Source organism: Hylobates moloch, unplaced genomic scaffold (genome assembly GCF_009828535.3).
Source record: "Hylobates moloch isolate HMO894 unplaced genomic scaffold, HMol_V3 SCAFFOLD_3, whole genome shotgun sequence".
In the NCBI taxonomy this organism is placed as follows: Eukaryota; Metazoa; Chordata; class Mammalia; order Primates; family Hylobatidae; genus Hylobates; species Hylobates moloch.
In genome coordinates this window covers 165407795-165434293 of record NW_026652278.1, presented here as the reverse complement: position 1 = coordinate 165434293, position 26499 = coordinate 165407795, and the positions used below count along the sequence as shown (strand labels likewise).

The following is a 26499-nucleotide window of genomic DNA, read 5'->3' as shown; positions in this document are numbered from 1 at the left end:
CTCTTTGGGTCCACACTGCTTTTATGAGCTGTAACACTCACCGCGAATGTCTGCAGCTTCACTCCTGAAGCCAGCGAGACCACGAGCCCACTGGGAGGAACGAACAACTCCAGACGCGCCACCTTAAGAGCTGTAACACTCACTGCAAGGGTCCACGGCTTCATTCTTGAAGTCAGTGAGACCAAGAACCCACCAATTCCGGACACATCATGATGCTGGATGTGGCTGTGTCACTCACTCTGGTCCTACACTAGGTCATGGATGAAGACATGTTCAGTTAACTCCAGGTTATGACAGTACAGTACATCAGTTAACATTCTTTCTGCAGCTCAGAAGTGATCCATCCACTCTCAGTCAAGTCAGCTTCACCTTTTTCTATATATAACTTCAATCAAATGTCACAAGGTAACAAGAATCAGCATTAAACCCATGAAAAGCAAAACTAATCATTGCTCATGGTTGGAGAAGAAGACACTAAATGCTGTAAACACTAAGCTGAACACTCCACATCTACCATAATACCTAAGAAGCCAATGCTATTATTGATTGTCCATATTTTAAAGATGATGAAGAATAAAACTATAGAAGGTGTTTGCTTAAGCTTATGAAGCTGTTTAAGTAGTTTAGAATTCAAATGCTCTTCTGCTTCCAGGATCTGCCTCCAACATTTTTTAGGGATCAGGGCAAAATTATAGGTGGAGACTCGTATTCCATAGGTCTGAATACTTAGCAAATCAAACTAAAAATTTTTGAGCAAAATATCTCATATATGCTATGTCAGTCTGTTTTTGCATTGCTGTAAAGAAATACCTGAGACTGGGTAATTTATAAGGAAAGAAAAGTTTATTTTTGTTCATGATTCTGCAGGCTGTACACAAAGCATAGTGCCAGCATCTGCTTCTGGTGAGGCCTCAGGAGGGTTGCAATCATGGCAGAAGGCTAAGGGGAGCCTGCATGTCACATAGCAAGAGTGGGAGCAAGAGAGAGAGAAGGGGGCGTTCCCAGACTCTTTTAAGCAACCAAATTTCACATGAACTAACTGAGGTGAGAACTCACTTACATCCAAGGAAATGGTGCTAAACCATTCATGAGGGATCTACTCCCATGATTCAATGCCTCCCACCAAACCCCACCTCCAACATTGGGAATCACATTTCAACATGAGATTTGGAGGGGACAAACATCCAAACCATATCATACTCTTACCTTGACAAATATTGCTTCATTAAAAACCTGGCCTTCTAAATTGGAAACTGACCTTCTAAATTGGAAGGCCATCTTCCAGTTTAGATCTCTTGGACTCCTGGATATTCTCAGGAACAAAGCCCACCTCTCGTCTTCTCAGTCCTGCCTCTGTCTTGCATCACAAGTGGCCACACGCACACAGATGGAAGTGCTTCTCAATCTCAAACTGCATTTGAGTCACAAAGGCCTGAGGCCCTGAGCAGGGGCCAGTGTTACTGAGGTCAGAGTGAGGTGATCTCTGTCAGATTCTAAAGCCTATGTTTGCAGCGAGCATCATTGCTTTCTTACTGCCCCAGAAGGTTCAGAAGAACAATAATACAGAGAATATAAACTTGTCAGGGCTTTATGAGCCTGGTCAAGAAAATTAGTACATATAGAAAAGTTTCCTGGAAAGAAGCTCAAACAATGAGGTCAGTTTTTAAGAGATTTTGTTTCTTTCTCCAAAATTATCCAAGCCCTGCTATGTCTCTGTAGAATACATTATTTTATCGCCTTATGTAAATCATTATTTGTTGGCTTAAATGACACAGAGTGAGTGGAAATACTAAAAATACTTTGTAACTTAGCTCTAAGGAATTGCGGATAAAATCCTGGCTTCTCAGCTCGGGTTCTGGCTCTAGCCCTATTGTCAACAAGCCACGGTGGGCAAGTCACTTAACCTCACTATGCCTGATTTTACTCATCTAGAAAACCACGGTAATAGTACAGGCCCTGCAGGCCCAGAAAAAAAAAAATGAGGTATGGATCAAATATAAAATTACGTCAGGAATATGTATTTTGAAAATCATACAATGGATTCATCTAGGAATCTGTGTATATGTAAGGTGATAAAACTTACCACTAATTTAAAGAAAAATATTCTTTCAATCTCAAGGGAATTAAACACTGCAAATCTTATGTGATTTTTTTTTCTGCCATTATTTACAAAAACATTTCTGCTATTGGGAACAAGAAAACAAAGAGAAATACTTTTAGAAAACTACTTTTCTCAGGGGAACTTCCATAATGTGAGTTTCTGCCTTGCCTAATTTTACACTAAAGCTAAAAGAAGAACCAGTAAAGTTATATAAGAAGCAAGTTTACAATTGAATTATATGCAACCGCTATTAAATATAATTTTAAATAATTTAAAACAAAATTTCCACCATTCAGTAGTTAAGCACCATGTCTGTATGAGAGCACTGAAAATAACTTGCTTACTGTGTATATGTCCAGAGATATAATCTTAAAATTGCCATACATAATAGCATGTAGTGTGGTTTTCATTATACATTTTCCTAGTAGAAAGGCAGGACAAAATATTTTTTCTTTTTACAAAGTTAATTATTAATCAGATAGTGTCTTATCTCTGCTTAATAATTTTATTTTTTAAAGATTACCTTTTACTACTCCCTTGAAATTGAAGTTTCCAAAAAAGAAAATTAAACCATCCAGCGACCTTCTGAATATTACTCCAAATATTCACCTCCTCTGTCAGTTTCTCAGGTACATTAACACATCTTTTTCAATATCACCTGACATTTATTTTATCCATTAAGGTCTTATTAATCAGGTCTCACTGGGCAATGTATCCCAGGTAAATGAATTTTATTTAAATCTAAAACTCATTTTCTTAACTTTTTAAATGATTTTGTATGAAAATATTTATTCCTTATTCATTGAGTCATGAGTATATGATAGACTCGTTTTAAATATTGTGTCTAATTATTCAAAACCTTGACTCTTTGGTTTCGCTATCCCATTTTTACTGGCGCTGTAGAATCTTATCCAAAGACATCCACACAGGACAGCACCATCAAAGACTGCAGTGCTAGCCACATGTCGCTATTGGGCACTGGAAATGTGGCTAGTGCAACCCAAGAACTGAATTTTTGATATTATTTAAGTTTACTTGCCCTAAATTTTATTTAAAAACTAATGCTTGCATCGGTTATTAGAAAATTTTAAGCGTGTTTGGATGAATTTGGGTACATAGTTACATTTTCAACAGTAAATTTTATATAGTCTAAGAATAGATCAAACATTTCAGGTGAAAATTTAGTACCAAAATTGAGATACTTTTGTTGTAAGTGTAAACATACATTAGATTCAAAGATTCCATACCAAAATATTGTAAAACACTTCATAAATATTTTAAAATATTGATTATATATTTATATAAAATTTGACATATTAAAGAAAATATATTATTAAAAGTAATTTCACTTACTTCATTTTACTTAATGTGTCTATTATAAATTACGTATATGGCCAGGCATGGTGGCTTACACCTGTAACTCTGGCACTTTGGGAGGCCGATGTGGGAAGATCACTTAGGCTGGGAGTCCAAGACCAGCCTGGCCAATATGGTGAAACCCTGTCTCTACTAAAAATACAAAAATTAGCCCAGCATGGTGGCAGGTGCCTATAATCCCAGCTGCTTGGGGGGCTGACACATGAGAATTGCTTGAACCCCGGAGGTGGAGGTTGCAGTGAGCTGAGATTGTGCCACTGCAGTCCAGGCTGGGCTACAGAAAGAGACCCAGTCGAAAGAAAGAGAAAGAAAGAAAGAAAAAGACAGAGAGAGAGAGAGAAAGAAAGAAGATGAAAGAAAGAGAAAGAAAGAGAAAGAATGAAAGAAAAGAAAGAGAAAGAAAGAAAAGAAGGAAGGAAGGGACAAAGGGAAGAAAGGGAAGAAAGGGAAGGCAGGGAAAAGAGAAAGAAATTATTTATTGGAGGGCACTGATATAAAATATAGCTGACTTTAAAGTAAAATCTCGTCTGTCTCTCTCCTAAGTTGGCTATTTCCATCAATAGGTGACTGATTCTCAGGGTATGAATCATTAGCATTGACAGATTCTCTCCTGGTTAAACAGAAATATTAAATATGGTCAAATTTTAGAATAAACCAAGAACATAATTATAACATAAATTGTATTCTGTGCTACTTTCAATACCACTAGGGTATTTTTTAACTTGTATTAAGGAGCTCCAAACTGTTTTGGATTTGTGGTTCTTATATCCATTTTTAAAATTAAATTTGTTTCTAATTTTTTCCTCTTGTTGAATTGCCTCCCCTCCCCTAAGCCGCACTACAGTCATACGTTCCCTAACACTTCCTACTTCCCTGATTTCCTTATGTGACTGTGGGACTTACTTTCTGTGGACCAGGAAGTCAACTAAAGTCTGCAGTATTATCCAACCATGTGTCTGATAGATTCTCAGAGAAGAGCAGAAAGACATAGCATAATGGCCTTTCAGTAAATATTTCAGCTGCTTAGAGAGCTTTTATTCTTTTTTTTTCTCTCAACATTCACTTTTGGCATCATTCTAGATATTCCATTTGGCAAAGTAAGAGAATTTAGGGGTTATCATTTCTGTTTTTAATATTTTGGCTCAGAAGTAAGTACACATTAATTAATTCTACAGCTGCTAATATCTACTAAAAATGGCAAAAGGCATCACACAACAAAAATTCTGACATATAGTTTATTAAATTAAGAATGAAAATATTCCATCTGCCAAATCTTTTATTTCTGAATGGAAGTCCAGTATAGAACATTCAGAAAAACATCACGAAGGGCTCATCATTGTAGGTGACTTCAAGACAACAGCCAAGATGGTGGAATCTGTTGTTCATACATTTCTATTTTATGATAGGACTCCTGTTGACTTTATAAAACTAGTTTTCATTAGATTGCACAGTATCTTCTGAGGTCTGCTTAGAAGGTTTAACTAGGTATTTTCCCGGTGGTATCAGTAATCAAAGTTAACATACCATTTTTAATCTATTGACTTCTTTTGTGCTTTAATATTTTGTTTTGCATTGTTTGGAGTCTTTTTTGTTTGTTTTCATGTAAGAATATCTGTGAATCATGACAATTGACAAAAATTTAGAATTTCAATAGATAAATTTAATTATACAGTTTTGAGTTTTAGAAACCTTAGAGTGGATTACAAAGAAACAAAATAAAAGTCCTGTTAACTTTTTGACAATTATCAAAACTCAAACTCCATTCTACCACAAGCTCACAATGCAACGTGTACATCATTAAGAGGACAAGCAGGATATCTGAGACCATAAGCATTTTTTATGGTTTATTACATTTAAAAATAGCCTTTCACATTCTACCATATTTAGTGGGGATGTTCAACTAAAATCAACTGAAGAAAAATTTAAGTCCTTTTGCAAACAGAAAACTGAGAACTGAAATGGTAACACAGAATACCAAGAATTGACATTGCCCAGTTATTTGTGCAATCTAATCACTACCACCCTAATAACAACTCTAACCCTGTTTCTTTCAAATGTACCTGTTAAAAATCAGTAACAATTTGACTCTTATTCTGTTTGTTCCCCTATCCCCAGTGTCTTCTGAGTATAAATTTGAGTTTTTAATGTTACCAGTAAGCTCTACTTGGAAGAAATGTGAAATTTATTTAAAAGTTGTATATTTAGAGTGGTTCACTATGTTTTAGGGGTATAGTCAAGACAATCCTAAACAAAAAGAACAAAGCTAGAGGCATCATGCCACCTGACTTCAAACTATACTACAAGGCTACAGTAACCAAAACAGCATGGTACTGGTACCAAAACAGATATATAGACCAATGGAGCAGAACAGAGGCCTCAGAAATAACACTGCACATCTACAATCATCTGATCTTTGACAAACCTAACAAAAACAATCAATGGTGAAAGGATCCCCTATTTAATAAATGGTGGTGGGAAAACTGGCTAGCCATGTGCAGAAAACATAAACTGGACCCATTCCATACACATTACACAAAAATTAACTCGAGATTCATTTAAGGCTTAAACATAAAACCTAAAACCACAAAAACCCTAGAAGAAAACCTAGGCAATACCATTCAGGGCATAGGCACGGGCAAAGACTTCATGACTAAAACACCAAAAGCAATTGCAACAAAAGCCAAAATTGACAAATGGGATCTAATTAAACTAGAGAGCTTCTGCACAGCAAAAGAAACTATCATCAGAATGAACAGGCAACAGACAGAACGGGAGAAAATTTTTGCAATCTATCCATCTGACAAAGGTCTAATATCCAGACTCTACAAGGAACTTAAACAAATTTACAAGAAAACAAACAACCCCATCAAAAAGTGGGTGAAGGACATGAACAGACATTTCTTAAAAGAAGACATTTATGCGGCCAATAAACATGAAAAAAGCTCTTCATCACTGGTCATTAGAGAAATGCAAATCAAAACTGCAATGAGGTACCATCTCACGCCAGTTAGAATGGTGATCATTAAAAAGTTAGGAAACAACAGATGCTGGCAAGGATGTGGAGAAATAGGAACATTTTTACACTGTTGGTGGGAATGTATATTATTAGTTCAACCATTGTGGAAGACAGTGTAGCAATTCCTCAGGGATCTAGAACCAGAAATTCCATTTGACCTAGCAATCCCATTGCTGGTATATACCCAAAGGATTATAAATCATTCTACTATCAAGACACATACACACGTATGCTTATTGCAGCACTGTTTACAATAGCAAAGACTTGGAACCAACCCAAATGCCCATCAATGATAGACTGGACAAAGAAAATTTGGCACATATACACCATGGAATACTATGCAGCTATAAAAAAATGAGATCATGTGCTTTGCAGGGACATGGATGAAGCTGAAAACCATCATCCTCAGCAAACTAACACAGGCACCGAAAACCAAACACCACATGTTCTCACTCATAAGTGGGAGTTGAACAATGAGAACACATGGACACAGGGAGGGGAACATCACACAACGGGTCCTGTCAGAGGGTGGTGGGGAAGGGGATGGAGAGCATTAGGACAAATACCTCGTGCATGTGGGGCTTAAAACCTAGATGGCGAGTTGATAGGTATAGCAGACCACCATGGCACATGTATAACTATGTAACAAACCTGCACATTCTGCATGTGTCCCAGAACTTAAAGTAAAATTAAAAAAGAAAAGAAAATGTGAATAAAGCTATGCACCCCTCTCTCTTCTGAAAAAATGCTCTTAAATGCAAAAATAATGCATACCATTTCAATAAATTGATGGATTTATTGAAAGGGACTTCCCGATGGTAAGATCTCAGGTCAAAAACTCATGAGTTGTGTGATTCTTATGAACATACGTTGCTAGTACTCTACAATTTTTGCATATGGTAGAGTATATGAATATGGAACTTGACTGTCAGTGGATGTATAGAAACATAACTTCCTTTATACTATTTTTCCCCACTATTGAATATTTTTGATTTGTCCCTCTGTCTTACTTATTTTAAATGCCTCAATCATGTTTGTGTTTTTTACTTTATAAATAATATTTATTTTAAAGGGATTTTAAAAAATATGTTATCATAAATAGAAGGCAGTAAATCCCTATATAAATTTAGTGATTATTCATTTTAATTATTAATCAGGAAGTAGAAGAAAAGGGAAAACAGGGATAAGACCTAGACATTCACAACCTATAACAAAATATAAATAAAGTGCATTAATCAATAAGTAGAGATATAACAAATACTGTCTTTGTAGACTACTCCTCCTCTTTTCATCTTCAAGATAGTAGAGTGCCCCAGAATTCATTTCTCTCTCACCCATCTATATTTAGACTCTAAGTAATTTTATCCAAGTTAAATTTTAAATGCCATCTGTACATTGGCATCTCATAAATTATTATCTGCAGTCCCCAGCTCTCTTCTGAAGTTCATACTGACTTATATAAATATCTACTAGAATTCACTTAAATGTCTAACAGACATTTCCTGTCTGAAATCCAAATTCTATTTTCTCTTTCAAAACCCACTCCTTCCACGGTTTTCCCCATCTCATTAATAAAAGCATTTTCAGTTGCTTAGGTCAAGAGCCTTGGTGTCTCACTACAATTCACCAGAAGAAAGCTGTAGTCTTTACCTACAGAATGTACATAGACTCTGACCAGTTGTCCCTCCCACAGCCCTGGCAACCTGGTTTAAACTACCATTATGTCATCTGGATAACGGGGATGCAAAACTTCTCACCTAGATTATGATGATGCAAACTTCTCAGCTGGCCTGCCTGCCTGCTTTACCCTTCCCACTCATTCTCCACAAAGTGGCCAGAGTAATGTATTTAAATGTTAAAAATGTTTTGTAGCTCAAAAATTTTTCATTGGCTTAATGTTAAATCAAAAGGCGTAGTGGTTTATAAGAGAGCCTGCATGATATGACCTACTGATAATTATCTGATTTGCTTCTGCTACTTCCACTACAATGCCTTCCCGCCCACTCTGCCCAGCTGGCCTCCTTTGTGTTCCCTGAAAACACCAAGGTGACTCTGCTGTGAGGCCCCTTCTCCTAATGCTGGTTCTACCTAAATGGCTCTTTCCCCAGATACGTGACTTATTCCCACTTTTCTTCAGGTTCTGTATAAAATATAACCTTATCAGCAAATCCTTCCTTCATAACCCTATATAAAATAATAGCTTTCCACTCACCCTGCACTCTCCTTTTTCTATCTTGCTTTATTTTTAAATCACTGTCTCAAATATACTATTTATCTATATATACAACCACATATGTACATACACACACACATATATATAAACTGAGTGTCCCCCGGAAATACAAATGGAAAGAAAGAAGAGATTTCTGGTTGAATTTGTTTTGTTTGCTATTTTATTTGCAATGCTTAGGACAGTACCTAATTCCTGGTGCTTTCTCAATAAGTAGTTGTTTAATGATGGAGTGACTTTGAGTTTGGTGTGGAGAACATAGTTTAGGGAAGTGAAAGCGCACAAGGAAAGCACTAGAAAGCTATTGTTGTGATGCAGGTCATCGATGATGGCAGCTTAGACTAGTATGGCAGCAAGGAAGATGGGTTAACTAGCCAAGTTTAAGATGTCTATTTAAGTACAGCCAATAGTATTTGCTGGTATATTAAATTTAGAAGTAGAAAGAAGAGAAGTAGTATCAGGTAATGATCAGATCTATGACTAGAGGGAAATTAAGATGGGCATAGTAGAGGAAAATGAGGTTGTCAGGAGTTGGGGGAATCACATGTCCTGTCTTGGATATTTTAGATGACTATTAAACATCAATGTGAAAATGTCAGGTATGCAGTTTGATATCTGTCTGAGCTTAAGGGAGGGCTAACGGATTGAAGATAACATCAGGTATAATCCACCTAAGTGGATTTCCAAGCTGTGGGACTAGATGGGCTTTTCCAAGGAATGAGCGTATTTAGAGAAAGAGACCAAAGAACAGTCCTCGGGGCAGTCCAACACTTACTGATACAGCAGTGTAGTGGGAAGCAGCAAAAGAGACAAAGAAAGAATGACCAGTGAGGCAGGAGGTAATTTCACAAAAGCTAAAAGAAAAAAAAATTTCTCAAGAAAAAAATGTAAAACTATGTGAAAAAGATTGATAGAACTGGCTGAGCATGGTGGCTTATGCCTGCAAACCCAGAACTCCAGGAGGCTGAGGCAGGTGGATCACCTGAGCGCAGGAGTTTGAGACCAGCCTGGACAACATGGCAAAACTCTGTCTCTACCAAAACAAAACAGAAAACAGCCAGGTGTGGTGGTGCACACCTATGGTCCCAGCTACTCAGGAGGCTGAGGCAGGAGGATCATTTGGGCTCAGGAGGCACAGGTTGTGGTGAGCTGAGATTGTGCCACTGCAGGCCAGTCTGGGTGACAGAGTGAGACCCAGTCTCAAAAATTAAAAAAAAAAAAATAGAATGATGGAATTAATTTATCTGTCTTCATAAAGTTCATGATAGATTTAACTTGACCAGTGGATTTGGTAGTGGGGACATTAGATTAACAATTGTCTGATAACTTCTATTTTCCAGGAAAATATGAAGTGAGATCATCAGCTAAGAGTTGAGGTTGCACAGATGCTATTGGGGGAGATGAAGATATTTCTCTTATTGCAAGAAATGAGAAAAATTTACTAGCAAAATATGAAATGTGATACACCTTCCAATTCTAGAATTCAATATTTATCTCATTTTTCAAAGAATTCCACAAACACTAAATCATATAAAATATTAAACAAAGGGAGATAACAGTTGCAGATAACTAGGAAACACTTTACGATAGAGTGAAGATTTGTCAGTTAATAAATATGTGACCTTGGATAATTCATTTTATCTCTCTAAGCCTCAGTTTGGATATTGGATATCTTGGTAAGGATTGTAAAGATTAGTGAAATACAGTACAGGTAAAATTTCAATGCATGTAACCAACATTTGTTGAAGAACTTCTGAGTAAATCATTGTCAATACATAAAATGAAATATTCCTATATAGGAGACAGAAGACTCAGAATGTGCTTGTTATTCAAAAATCTGGAAAGCAGTTTTATTTTATTAATTAATTAATTAATTTATTTATTTATTTGAGATAGAGTCTCACTCTGTCGCAACTTCCGCCTTCTAGATTCAAGCGATTCTCGTGCCTCAGCCTCCTAAGTTAGCTGGGATTACAGGCATGTGCCACCACACCTGGCTAATTTTTGTATTTTAGTAGAGAGGGGGTTTCACCACATTGGCCAGTCTGGTTTGAACTCCTGTCCTCAAGTGATCTGTTCGCCTTGGCCTCCCAAAGTGCTGGGATTACAAGTGTGAGCCACCGTGCCTGGCCTGGAAAGCAATTTTAAAACATATAGTCCAGCAGTTTAAAGTCTTTAATGAGTAAGAACAGCAAGAAAAGGCATATCATTATCAACCTAATACATTTTTATTAAGCTTCTACAATGCATTAAGCTCTCTGTAAACACAAAGTTAGAAGAAATGAATACATTACAAGCAAACAATTATACATCTAAAGAAATGCTGTGAGAGCTACAGCATTGTTTAAAAATGCTTTTGTTACAGCAAAAACAGACATTGCACATGTTTTGATATAAATATGATCTCCAACATTTTGACTTAAAAAGAAAAAGTTCTATGAACAAATTATTTTGTTTTCATGACATGAACAAATTCATCAGAGTGATTCTTTAATGGATTGACCAGTTGGTTGGCAATGTGAAAACAGAGCCTTGCCCAGACCATAAAATAAATTGCCAAATCAATCAACTCAGCAAAAACAAAATGAAACAAACTAGTAAAAATTTCCAAATGGATGGGTGGAACTCCCCACTTTTCAATCTGTTGCTTTGGAACCACAGGCATATGCTGTATGTATCTTTTTGATATTTTAAACTATGTCTTACTTCCATTTAATTAGGGATGCTTTATAGAAGACAGGTTTTATTTTTGATGAAAATTTCTCTGATTCATTAAACAGAGAAAACAAGTTGCAGAAGCAACAAGGATGACTGAAAAGATATAAAAACAGAAAAAAAGTTGAAGGAAATCATCATCTTTTTCTCTAAAATTTACTTAGTTGGGGTTCATTGGGGGCAGAGGAAAGAGACCAAAATAATAAAAGCAAATTGAATAGGAAAAGAATTCTGGAGATGAGATTCTGGGGCTTACTGTATAGGATTGGCAGGGATCACAGCAAAGTTCTGAGTCAAGAGAATTAGTCAGATTTTTTTGATAATGATTCAGTCTACTAAACAGAAGTAGCTAAAATAAGCCCAGTTTTTATACTTAGAAGTTGTTTTATTATTTTTTCCTAGTTTATTACCTAAAAAGTGCTACTTCTAAAGTTACAACTATTATTCACTTAACACTGTTGATAACTTTACAAAGAAAAATAAGTTTGGTTAAAATGGATTTATTGTAGTTTAAGATCCAATTATTTAGGTGGAAAAATTAAAGTAGAGACTAGGGAAGAGAGTGTAAGGAAAACAGACCTGAACTGACAATCAGTAATTCTAGAAAAACTCATGAGAAGAGACTGAACAGGAGAGATTAAAGGAAATTAGATCTCCCTGTGAAAATGTCTTTCCCTTTTAGCTAATAAAAATAGCCTTTAAAATGATTTTATTTAAAACTTGAGCTTCCCCAGATGAGCAGCTTGCCTTTACATCATCTTACATTCATTAACTTTATAAAATCTGGGGAAAGGTATGCCCCGAAAACAATTAGTTTAACTCCACTAAACAGAAGGTAACTGAGCTAATGAAACCTTGTCACTGAGAACAGATTCTGAACTAAGGTTGTTTGCTGTGGTTGTTTTGTTTTTCTCTAACAAAATAACTTTTATGAAAAATAATAAAAAGTATAATTTAAAAATATATCTTAAATATACAGACTTGGCATGTTGATTAAGGGAACTGAATTTGTCTCCCTCTTAAAACTAACAGTAAGTGGTGATTTCACAATCTTGGGAAATTAGGATCTTTCTCTAAGAAACTGAAGAATTTACCCAAAAAGATTGCAAATGCAAGTCAATTTCATTTTCTTTTCTGCCTCAGACAAGTTTCCGCTAATCCTTCTATAGTTACAAAGCACTGCTGGTTTTATACTAGATGCCAGTTACTGACAATATTTGAGATTTACAAGAAATGGTCTGGGAACTATGTCATCATATGGAATCCCCTTTCAAAACTGTATTTGTGAAAACAAGCTGTGATTCCTTAATCAGAAGGTCCCTTAATTTAAAACAAAGTAAGACCTTGGCATTCCACATCTGCTCAATATTACTCACCAATACATGTCTTAGAGCTAAAGTACTGAGCACCAGACTTATTGACAACACAGCTCTAGGATGGGTGCTCATGAAAAGGATCAACCACGATCCATTCCATGAGCCAATGTGGGATCAATGTGACTGGCATCTAACTGACAGGGCTTAAAGGTAGACTTTGTGATATGAAAAAAGCACATAAATTATAAAGCACAAATGATGCTTATTGGACAGTAGTTACTTCTCCTGGAAGAAAGTATAAACGCAGAAACCATAACTTGTGTTTCCATAATTGGTTCTATTCTTTGTTACCTCCAAAACATTTTTGCAACCTGCTATCATATTAGGGTACTCACAGAAAAGCTTTCATGTTACTTTCTTTTCTCCCAAAACATCAATGGCTGCCTCCTGCTTTCCATATTGATTACATTCTACTGCTGGATCACTAATTTGGATCGTAAGCGCCAACACCCGAGATCGCAAATTCAAACTCCTACTTCCTGACCACACCACTATCCCATCTACCTCTCTCATTTAGTAAATCTCACAACTACTGTTCTTCCATGTTTTTTTAACTTTTAAGTTTAGGGGTACATGTGCAGATTTGTTACATAGGTAAACTTGTGTCATAGGGGTTTGTTGTACAGATTATTTCATTGCCCAGGTATTAAGACTAATACCTATTAGTTATATTTCCTTATCCTCTCCCTCATCCCACCCTTCACACTTTGATAGGCCCCAATGTCTCTTGTTGGCCTCTATGTGTCCATGTGTTCTCATCTTTTAGCTCCCACTTATAAGTGAGAACATGTGGTATTTGGTTTTCTGTTCCTGCACTAGTTTGCTAAGGAAGATGGCCTTCAGCTCCATCTGTGTTCCTGGAAAGGACATGATCTTGTTCGTTTTTATGGCTGCATAGTATTCCATGTTGTATATGTACCACATTTCTTTTATCCAGTCTACCATTGATGGGCATTTAGGTTGACTTCATTTATTTGCCATTGTGAATTGTGCTGCAGTGAACATACGCGTGCATGTGTCTTTATGATAGAGTAATTTATATTACATTGGGTATATATCCAGTAATGGGATTGCTGGGTTGAACGGTAGTTCTGTTTTTAGGTCTTTGAGAAATCATCTCACTGTTTTCCATGATAGTTGAACTAATTCACACTCCTACCAACAGTGTGTAAGCATTCCTTTTTCTCTACAACCTTGACAGCACCTGTTATTTTTTGGCTTTTTAGCAATAGCCATTCTGACAGGTGTGAGATAATATCTCACTGTCATTTTGATTTGCATTTCTCTAATGGTCAGTGATGTTGAGCTTTTCTTCATATACTTCTTGGCCACATGTATGTTATCTTTTGAAAAGTGTCTGTTCATGTCCTTTGCCCAATTTTTAGTAGGGTCATTTTTGCTTATAAATTTGTTTAAGTTTGTTATAGATGTTAGATATTAGACCTTTCTCAGATGCATAGTTTGCAAAAATTTTCTCCTATTTTGTAGGTTGTCTGTTTACTCTGTTGATGGCTTCGTTTGCTGTGCAGAAGCTCTTTAGTTTATGTATATTTCATTTATCAATTTTTGTTTTGTTGCAGTTGGTTTTTGGCATCTTCGTCGTGAAATTTTTGCCTATTCCCATGTCTAGAATGGTGTTGCCTAGGTTGTTTTCCAGGGTTTTTACAGTTTCAGGTTTTACATTTCAGTCTTTAATCCATCTCATCTTAATTTTTGTATACAGCGTAAGGTAGGGGTCCAGTTTCAATCATCTGCATTTGGCTAGCCAGTTGTCCCAGCACCATTTATTGAATAGAGAGTCCTTTCTCCATTGCTTTTTTTGTCAGCTTTGTTCTTCCACATATTTAAAAAATCTAGATGCTTTATTGTTTCCCTATAGATGAATCCTCTTCTAGGAATCCCTTAACTTCTATGAATTATCAATTTAAGCACTTTCTTGACTGGTTCCTTAATATTTTTGTTCTATTTGTCCTTTGTGGGATCACCTGAAAAACCCAAATCTGGACCTATACATATATCTGTGTTACCTACACTTACAACTGATATGGATGGCACTATGGGTTGGGCTTATTCAATGCCTATTTCTAATTCTTTTTTCCCTTTTCTACCTCTGATATCAGAACTGAAATTTTTAAATGTTCACTTTCCTAGATTCTCTCACATCTATGAGTTTCATATGACACAACTCTGGCCAGTTAAATATAATAGGAAATTTCTGCGAAAGCTTTTGCTTTTTGTTTGTTAGTTTGTTTGGGTTTGTTGTTGTTGTTTTCACTTTCTGAGATCTGGCAGAAAGCTTTTGCTTTTTCGATTTAAAAAATAGTCTATACCTCCTTTCCTTCTTCTTTATTTAAATGCACACATAAACCTTGGAGTTGTAGCAGCCATTTTTTTTTTTTTTTTTGAGACGGAGTTTCGCTCTTGTTGCCCAGGCTGGAGTGCAATGCCAGGTTCAAGCTATTCTCCTGCCTCAGCCTCCCGAGTAACTGGGATTACAGGCATGTGCCGCCATACCTGGCTAATTTTTGTATTTTTAGTAGAGATGGGGTTTCTCCATGTTGGTCCCCCAAAGTGCTGGGATTACAGGCATGAGCCACCGTGCCTGGCTCATGTTTTAACTATGAGGAAATGGCTCAAGAAATCACGAAGACATCATCCCAACTTTACTGAGATATGGAACCTGCTCTTGCAGCCACCACAGATAGAATTCTTAGTATATAAGGAAAAATAAACTATTCTTTATGCCACAGTAATTTATGTTTCTGTTACCTGAAGAAGAAAGCATCTAACTGGTATTTCTGGGTTGTTGAACTATATTGTAAAAATAAAAATAAAAATAAATTCCTATGCTCTTTCTACCCCTACCCTTTCCACGCCCTGGTAACTATCTTTCTATACTCTCTAGTTCTATGAGATAAATTCTTTTAGATTCCACATATGAATGAGGTCATGTGGTATTTGTCTCTCTGTGCCTGGCTTATTTCACTTAACGTATTTCTCTTCTGGTTTATCCATTTCACCACATGTGACAGGATTTCATTCTATTTTTAATGGCTAAATGATGTTCAATTGTGTATCTATCACATTTTCTTTATTTATTCATCAACCTAGGTATTGTTGAACACCTAGGGTGGTTCCATATCTTGGCTATTGTGACTACTGCTGCAATAAACATGGGAGTACAGTTATCTCTTTGACAAAATGATTTTTGGATCATTTTGGGTCCAGTAGTAGAATTGCAGAATTTTATGGTAGTTCTATTTTTAGAGGGACATCCATAATCAGACTCCATAATGGCTAATATTTAATTTACATTCCCACCAACAATGTATAAGAGTTCCCCTTTCTCCACATCTATGCCATTATTTGTTATTTTTTGTATTTTTGGTAGTAGCTGTTTGATTGATTTGGCTCTGTGTTCCCACCCAAATCTCATCTCTAATTGTAATTCCTAGATGTCCAGAAAGGGACATGTAATCCCCATGTGTTGAAGGAGGGAAGCGATTGGATTACGGGGGCAGTTTCCCCCATGCTGTTCTCATGAGAGTGAGTGAATTCTAACAAGATCTGATGGTTTTATAAACAACAGTTTTCCTGCGCTCACACACACTTCCTCTTGCCTGCCCCATGTAAGATATACCTGCTTCCCCTTCTGCCATGATTGTAAGTTTCCTGAGGCTTCCACAGCCATGCAAAACTGTGAGTCAATTAAACCTCTTTCATTTATAAATTACCCAGTATTGGGTAGTATCTTTATGGTGGAATGGGCTAATATACCATTCTAACTGGGGTGAAGTGATATTTCATTGTGGTTTTGATTTGCATTTGTCTAATGGTTTGAGATGTTGAGCATTTTTTCATATACCTGTTGACCACTTATCTTCTATACCGAATTTGTTGACAGTTTTTATCAGGAAGGGATGTTGAATTTTCTCAAATGCTTTTTCTGCATCTATTAAAATGATCATATGGTTTTTCCCCTTCATTCCATTAATGTGACATATTATATTTATTGATTTGTGTATGTTGAAACATCCTTGCATCCATGGGATGAATCCTACCCGATCACGATGAATGATCATTTTAATGTGCTGTTGAATTCAGGTGGCTGGCATTTTGTTGCAGATTTGGCATCTGTATTCATTAGGGATATTGGTATATAGTTTTCTTTTTTGTTTGGTCCTTGTCTGGTTTTGGTATTAGAGTATTGCTGGCCTCATTGAAGAAATTTGGAAGTATTCCCAAGTCATTAATTTTGCGGAATTGTTTGAGTAGATTGGTATTAGTTCTTCTTTAAATGTTTAGTAAAATTCAAAAGTGATGCCATAGGGTCCTGAGCTCTTCTTTGATTGGGGATTTTTATTACTGATTTCATGTTGTTACTCATTATTGGTCTGCTCAGATTTTATATTTCTTCATGATGTTAAATTTAAGATAATATTCATGATTATGTGATATCAAAAAGCTATTTTTAGAAAAATATAACTTTACACCCAATCTATGTTTTGCAACAATTTTATTAGTAAATAATAAAAGTTTTCTTTGGCTACATTTTATTATTTTAAAATAATAATTACTTTGACAGGAATTTTTAGGTGCTATATAGTAAGATTTATGACCCCATTCAGATATCAAGCATAATGAAAAAGATTCAGCATTAAAAATAAAGTATTGAGAAAATGAGAAAAAAGGGAACTATTGGTACAAGATTAAAGGAAATATATCTGGAACTTACCATTACCCCTAGCCTCTTGGACTCCTCTGCTCCCCTGGTCTGAAACAATGAAAGCATCATTCTATATATCAGTAAGTTTTGTTATTTATCTCCTGTATTTCATTTTTCTTTTTAGCTTAGGAAGAGAGGATGTTGGGAAATGAGAGCTAAGATACCATTTATCAAAAATACCAACCTCAGTCACTTTTGAAATGAGAAATTTCTACCCAAGCTTGAGTAGAATAAAATTATATAACATCATTTAAGCCGGGAGTTTGAAGCCTTGAAGACTATGCTTTAATGTATTCAGCTGCATTCTATTATCTCCTGCTGCAGGCTCAGCCCTATAGACTCCTTCATTATACTCTTCATTAAAATCTATCACTAAGACCTTGAAAAGAAGTACTCTTGCTATGCTTTTAAATGAATATATTAAATATGTTCAATGACCCAAGGAAAGTGTTCAAGAATGTCTAGAACAAAATGAAATGAATCTTTCACTTGTATAGCATTAATGACACTTCAAAGTATTTGCACATTTCAGTAGATGCTGATTCATTATGTATGGATTTATAATACTGAACAAGCCAATAGGTACTTATTGACAAGTGCATGCTCAGCATTGCTTGGCATAGTAAACTATACATGAGAAACCTGCAATATAGTGCCTGCCTTTGGGAAAGATATGAGATTCTCATTCCTAGAGAATGAACCCAGGCCACATATATTTCAGTGCTAAATGGCTCAAGGTAACATAGATTTAAAGGGCTTCTCTGAAAGTTAAGAGAAAGAAGAGGTCGTTCTAAGTGTAAGTATAGAATGAGAAAATTTTAGAGCTGAAAGATAATCTAATTTGACTTTTTGACTTTACAGAAAATTTAAATGAAGACTGTTGAGGTAAAAGGAAGAGGAGGAAAAAAGTAGTATTTTTCTACAACCTTATGCTCTGTACAATTCTCTGCATTATTTCGTTGAATCTGGCAACAAGTCTATGAATTTGATGTTACTATGCCCATTTTTGTAGGAAGTTCATGAGGTTGAGATATTAACTTTTTGATGTGTAGGATCTCAAAATACAGAAATTCAGACTTATGGTTATCTGATTCTAAATCCTTTCTTTCATAACATGAAAACGTCGTATTGGCATATATTATGTGCCAAGTATATTCCTGTATGTTATCCTAAGTAATTTTAAAATAAAAGAATACTTGCCCCTTATAATTTAAAAGCCTCCCCTGCCCTTCTGCACTGACTTCTGGATAGCATTACATACAATCAAAAAGAGCTAATACACATTAATTAGCTACACATAATGTAATAGTAAACACTTTTTATTATTTCCACTCTTCTAGTTGCTTTACACATTTTCTTAATCACACCTCATGTAGGCAGGATACATTCATTCAGTTTAGGCACACTGAATCAAGGGCCCCAAAATGGTCAAGGACATCTGCCAGGCATATTTCTTTCGACTGTTAGTATGTGTGTGAGCACACATGTGCCTGCCATACCCCAAGCCAGAAGGGGTGGGAGGGCAGAGTATTTTGAAGAATTGTCAGAGAGAACCTTTCCTGGAATTCTGGCTTCCTATTTCAGGAACTTTGAACCTTAGTGTTCCAACCTTTGAAGGAATAGCAACTCTTCCTTTCCCAGATACTCATGAACTCTAGAAATATTCTATTGCAGGTGTGCTTCTTGTCTAACTTGATGTGGTGAGGGAGGTAACCAAGATAAAATTTTTATCCAAATATGTGGCAGGCTCACAGAAGGTCCCCCATGCAAGAAAAGATCAGTTGTACTTTAAGTTAGATGTAGCTCAGGGGCAAAAGTAAGTATTAGTCATATGTCAAATAATATTTGCCTCTATGCTATTATCTGCTTCTTCATGATAGTTAGAAGCAGAATCTTATGTTGTAGATGTATATAATTTTTCTCATACAATGGCTGCCTCCTGCTTTCAGGGAGGGGAAATGCATACCAGGGAGATGTGTACCAGGGAAAAATGTTATTTAGAATCTATTACTGCTTTCTATGAAACATGGTGCTTTTGAATGTTGAGTACACGAGTATTGGTATACATATATCTGGCCTATCAGGGAATTTTTGTATGGTTCTGTGTAAGAAAGGGGTGAAGACTGTGTAGTAAAGAAGAAAACAGATGTTCTGAGAGAATACAAATTTACAAAAAGGAAGGATGGAGAGAGTTCCTAATTGGAATCTTGACTGAGAGAATGTTGAGAAACATATCAAATGGCAATTCATAAAATTGTGAGATATGAAACAAGAAATGAAGAAATTTTTGGTACAACATTAAAGTCGTCGTTAAAACAAATCTACATTATTGGCCTATGGTTTTGCAGAACGTAAGCCAGTAATTTTCCGAAGGTCATGAATCTTCAAGCAGAGAGTACATTTCTTGTTGTTTTAATAAAAATGCTATATTCCTTTCCTCTATGCAAAAGTAGAGACTAATGTAGACTTGTTTCTCTTCTAATTCTGAGAGATAAAAATTGTTGGGTTGATGATAATGGTGCAATTTCTTTGTAGCAATCCCACACACTGAAGCTTTCTGCCTTGTTGATGTACATGCTTTTGAAGTATTTTCAGAAGCAAATTTAAAGTTATTGCCCTCACTTAGATTACTATCTTCTTGAATTTACTGTTTCACACACATTTTGGAAGAAATTGCTAATAAATCTTGAATATAGCAATGTTCCAAAGTACAATTAAATTGGATTTCATAATAACAAGAACTGAATTTTCATCTATGTTACTTTCATTACATAACAATTAACTGCTGCTGTATTTATTTGACTACCTGAAAGTTCTCAAGAATTGATTTGTACATAAAATTAATAGCTTTCATAATTATCCTTAATTATTATCAATTTTACCCTTAAAATGATATTTATGTATTCTTCAACTGACTGATAAAATTCCAATACATGAACCACATTTCAAGGTGCATCTATCTAGAATGTGTACCTAAATTTGAAAGTGAGTAGTCAGGTATTAACAACAAATCTTCATGACACATCTTGTTCTTGTTCCTGAGATTCAATTTGATAGCAACCTAAAAGATTGCAAGGATTTTACAATCATTCAACATGCAGTATAAGTTCAGGTAAATAAATAAGTAAAACAGGCATTCAGCTTATGAGTTCCCAAGGCTAAGCCAAAGGCCAAAAGCAAATAGCAGCTTTTCACCAATGAACAAGGTCAAGGCTAATTTTGATATAGGTCAAGTTATTGTATTATGTCTTTGCAGAGTTCAAGAATCTATTCTGGAAACAGGAAAACAGACAGTTCAGGGATTGAAACAAAAAGGCTTTATTTGTTTATAAACAGTTTTAGAAACTCAAAGTTTAATACAGTTGGCTGCATATATTTAAGAATACAGATTGAAACATTTTGACATGTGTATATTTCATGAAACCGTCACCAGAATCAGAAAAAGAACATATCTGTCCACCAGGCATGGTGCCACACGCCTGTAATCCCAGCACTTTGGGAGGCCGAAGCAAGGGGATCACTGGAGGTCAAGAGATTGAGACCATCCTGGTCAACATGGTTAAATCCTGTCTCTTCATTGATATAAGGATACCAGGTCGCATGGCCAAATTCATGAAGTCAAATTTGGGGGAAATTTCATGGCCTAAACATTATTTTTGTGAGGCTTTCAGCTGGAAGATAAGAAGAATATGTATAGATCTTTGCTTGTTTCATCATCAGCATACCAATAAGTGGCATGTATTACTGTGATGCTGATGGATCCCCTCTTTCAATGCACAATCAAGATCTTCACTTTCAGCTTTATGCAGTATTTTTCTATTTTTCATTAACTTCTGTTCATTTCTTTCAGCATAGAATTTCAACAGTCTAAACTTCTGTTTCTACAGGTCAATATAGGGTGGTCATTCTAACACCATACTCTTCTGTAAGATGTTTCACACCTACATTACTTTCCAGTTTCTCCAATCAATAGGTTGACTTCCTGTGCTATAGATAAACATAAATGTTCTCTGTTTTTCTTATCACTGTTACATGCAAGGTATCTGCAGGTGTTTTGGGCTTTTTTTTTTTTTTTTTTTTTTTGGAGACGGAGTCTTGCTCTGTCGCCCAGGCTGGAGTGCAGTGGTACGATCTCAGCTCACTGCAAGCTCTGCCTCCTGGGTCCACGCCATTCTCCTGCCTCAGCCTCCGGAGTAGCTGGGACTACAGGCGCCCGCCACCTCGCCCAGCTAATTCTTTTTGTATTTTTAGTAGAGACGGGGTTTCACCGTGTTAGCCAGGTTGATCTCGATCTCCTGACCTCGTGATCCGCCTGCCTCGGCCTCCCAAAGTGCTGGGATTACAGGCGTGAGCCACCGCGCTCGGCCGTTTTTGGCATTTTCAACAGTACCTTTACACTGCAGAACGAATAAGCAAAAAACACAGTGAGAAATGCACATAGAGCTCAGCACTACTTGCGGCATCACAGAGAACCTGCCATTGACATGTATGGTCTGCGTGTGTGCCATTCTGTTACCCTTTGTAGGCGTGCTTGCATGGGGGAATCTGGGTGTGTGAAGACAAGCTATATTGCAGCTGAAAAAGGCTGGGAGGGTCTTTATTCACTTAGAGATGCTGAATTAACTGTGTTGTGTGCCTGCATTTTGACTGTGACTCATCACATAAGGTCAGGTGTGGAATTTTCCACTTGTATGTGGCATCATGTTGGTGCTCAAAAAGCTTTATATTGTGAAGCTTTTGGGGTTAGAAATGCTCGACCTGTACTGTTTCTTCATAATCGCTTGTGGGATGTTTACTTGATACAGATTGAGTGGAGGAAGGTTAATGAGACCTTGAAATAATTGTTTCTTTTTCTTTTCTTTCTTCTCCATCCCCTAAATGGTACATTAAAGTATACTTTTCTCCTGATTGTTCCTGTACTCACTTATCCTGTCTTTACCTGCATTAAAGACTTTTCTTACAAAGCACATAAGCTATAAGATTACTGCTCAAGCATTATTTGAACTGGTGAATTAGGCTTTGCTAAGAAACTTGTTCCCATTCAGATCAAACCCACAGCCATGTCACTCCACTCCACTTGTGTGCGTGGTGGGACCCTCAAAGCTTCTGTTGATTATGGAGTCTCCACTGTAAGTTGCCTCAGGAAGTTGCCTTAAGGCCAAAGGCCTTGATAGTACTTAACCCAGAAAAAAGAAATGTTATCTTATTGTAGGATATAGAAATGTGACCTCTTCAATGAATTTTAATAATCAAATGTTTATTGCAGCTTTATTACTATGATTTATTTCACTTTCAATATTTTTATTTCCCTTTGAAAAAATCTTCTGTTTATTTTTTCTGTTAAATCTTTCCAGCATTAAATCTATTATTTTTGGCTTAAGAATCAGAATCCCCCCATCAAAGGAAAACTTTACTTATCTGACTACTTTTGGCTAGTGTACATAAGAATATGAGGAAGAGGTGACTGGGAATGTCTTAATCGAATTAGGACTGAATTTACCATAACTCCTGGCAGAATATGAGGGAAAAATCAAGCAGAAAATGATGAAGCGGTTTCATAAACCTCTTGGCTTTGGCATATCTTGAAATAAATACATGATTTATTAGTATTATTTTAGCCATACTAAATGGCTAAATGCTCACCATTAATAATACATTTTCTGTGAAGAAGATAAATACTGTCATTATTGAATGACTAGCAGCATTGTTTTGTAACTGCTAATAAGAATAATGTTTTTGGTATAGATTCGTATACCTTAAACATTATATATTAGAACATCTGTGAATACTAATAGGTGATCAATGCATTGATTATATAGAGTGTATTCTACTCATTAGTATACATGTATGATTTTTGTTTAGCTCATGTAGATTTATTTCAAATATTAAATATGGAGGGCTTTTTCATAGTAAATTATAAGGCAAGAATATGCTATGACTATTAAATTTTAATGTAATAATCTTGAACGAAAATTTACCTAAAACTGTTTTGCATCTGGAGCTGCATTTTAGCCACATTGCATCAGGAAAAACAATAAATGAATAAAATAAACAGAGGGCAGCAAAAAATTCAACACAAAAGAGCTTGAAGTTCAGATGCCAAAGGTTATTAGGGGTAAACAAAAGTAGAACTGAGGAACTTGTATCAGAAGGAAATCACATCCAGAGAAACCAAAGTCAGGGAAAAGTAAAGCAGAAGGCAAAAAGAAGGGACCCAAGACACTTCAGCAGTTTAGCTTGGAGAAGATGTAGACTTGCTTGTGTTCCTGCAACAGGTGTCCCCGTGGCATTGCTTCTACTGATCTTAACTACAGATGCTGTAAAACTTAGAAGTTACAAATACTTAGAGTAAAAAAACTAGAGCGAAAACGATCATTATTATGACATATATTATCTCATCAGTCTTCTCAACTACACCTTGAAGTAGGTGCTCTTATGTCCGTTTGCTAGATGAGGAAAATGAGACTTCACATGGCTGGTTAACTCAACCTGACTTACCCAGATGGACAGTAGCAAACTAGAATCCAACCTGAGGCCTGCTTAGTTTCAAAACTTTCTCTTATGTTGATATACAGAGCAATGCCAACAAAGGTAGCCTGTATACTCTAAAGAACAGTGAAATTAAATAATAAAATAACTTTTTAAAATTACTTGACTACTTTTTAAAAAGTATTTTTGTTTAATTTGCATTAAATCTATGATAGCAAATGTTTACATTATTTGGATGCTGGACCAATGCAATGCTATGTACATACAGTTGTCCCTCGGTATCTTCAGGGGATTGGTTCCAGGATCCCCTTTGGATACCAAAATCCATGGATGCGAATAAATTTGCTAACCATATAAATATACATGTATAGGAACTTGTCTGAATCTAATTTAAATAAAGGAAGTACTTTTTTTAACATATAACCTGTGCATATCTCCTGTATACTTTAAAACATCTCTAGATTACTTATGATATCTAATAGAATAAAAATACTATGTAAATAATTGTTCACTGTATTGTATTTTTATTTGTACTACTTTTATTTTTGTATTGTTATTTTTTACCTTTTTTCAAATATTTTCAATCTATAATTGGTTGAAATGTGAAGATACATAACCCACGGATACCAAGAGCCTACTGTGCTCGCATTGACTGTTTTTATTTCTTTGCATATGGAGGAAATAATGAGATTCAGGGATTAGTGGGGATCCCTGACTTATAGCCAGTTGGCTATGTACAGATAACCAGGGACTTGAGTTCTCAACTTTTGTCTCCATGAAAAAAATAACATATAAAAGGCCATATGTAGTTAAAGAAAATTTTTGACATATTCTAAAGATAAATTTAAGTCCTCAATAATCTTATTTAGTGATGAGTCAGAATGACTAACACACTCAACTTCTTTTCACATAGGTTCCTGCCTTCTCGGTACAAATTTAAGATATTGATCTACAATTGTAAAAGATTAAGAATGGTTTTCCTGCCAGACGTTTGAAAATTTCTGTGCAAAAGAGTAAGATTGACAGCTGTTTGTGGGGATTTTTGGCCTTGTGCAATGAGGGCATGGAAGTCATTCTCGTGGGAGTAAAACCAATGCAAGAAGGAAAATAGAGGACATCATTATATCTGAAAAGAGTTTGCACCAAAAATAATTGTCATTAATATCCAGCTAGAGTGAGACAGTAAGGTTTCCCTGACATTTTGTAAAGAAAAAATAGGAAGGTCATGAAATCCTGTGTCCCTGGTGTATAATAATTTGCCAATTTTCACTACATTAGAAGTTGGTAATAGTCCTCTGATATGTAGTTGAATTATTTTTTTCCAAATTAGCTAATGTTGGGAGGGAGATATTTTTAACATTGAAAAATAGTCTTCCATAAAAAAACTCATGTGTGAAATGTAACATTCCATTCCTTCTACTGGGAGAGATAATAAATCTAGATGCTCCCCTTCCCCATTCCTTGACAGTATAAATTTTTCTCTACTGATTTTCTGGTTCTCTTTTCGAAATGTTAATTAGTCAAACACAAATAGTACTTATATGATTTCTCCATGCTGTAGTTGATCTGGATATAATGGGTTTTCAGAAAATAGTTTTCTAAAATTCCTTCCTATACAGTAGTTTCCCCTTGTCCATGTGGGGTGTCATGCGAGACTCCTTATGGATGCTTGAAACCTCAGATAATACTGAATCTTGTATATACTATGAACAAGTTTCTCTCTCCTTTACAATTTCAGATGCTGGTACTACGTTTCTTTTTTGAGATGGAGTCTCATTCTATTGCCCAGGCTGGAGTGCAATGGTGCGATCTTGGCTCACTGCAACCTCCACCTCCTGGGTTCAAGCGATTCTCATGCCTCAGCCTCTGGAGTAGCTGAGATTATAGGCATGTGCCACTATGCCCAGCTAATTTTTGTATTTTTAGTAGTGATGGGTTTTTACCATCTCTGGCCAGGCTGGTCTCAAACTCCTGACCTCAAGTGATCTGCCCGCATTGGCCTCCCAAAGTGCTGGGATTACAGGCGTGAGCCACCGTTGCCCGGCTAGTACTGTTTCTTGTACAGTGTGCAGAAGGATGACACAATTAAACCGCTTTTCTAATAAGTTACCCAGTCTCAGATGTCTTTATAGCAATGCAAAAATGGACTAACACAAGAACTTTCACCTTTTCACTTAAAGGAAGCACTTTACAGCTTCTTTTGGCAAATCCAAGCTCACTAGCCTTGAATTTTGGGACCACTGTTAAGTAAAATAAGGGTTACTTTAAGACAAGCACTGCGATGATACTGACGACAGTTGATCTGACAGTCAAAGCAGTCACTAAGTGACTAACAGACAGGCAATATATAGAGCATGGGTACTCTGGACAAAGGGATGATTCTGGTTCTGGGTGGGCTGGAGAGGGACAGTGCAATATTTCATCACACTACTCAAAGATGTCCAATTTAAAACTTAAAATTAATTATTT

At 36.0% G+C, this 26499-nt stretch overlaps 1 protein-coding gene across 1 annotated transcript in view; it reads left to right on the top strand.

Moving 5' to 3' along the window:
* Positions 1–1568: 1568 nt before the first annotated feature.
* The window catches only part of VEGFC (vascular endothelial growth factor C), a 188749-nt gene continuing 163818 nt past the window's right edge, over positions 1569–26499 (top strand). Inside the window, exon 1 of the mRNA XM_058435841.1 lies at positions 1569–1655. The gene's annotated coding sequence lies outside the window, so the exon portion shown is untranslated. The remainder of the gene's footprint in view (positions 1656–26499) is intronic.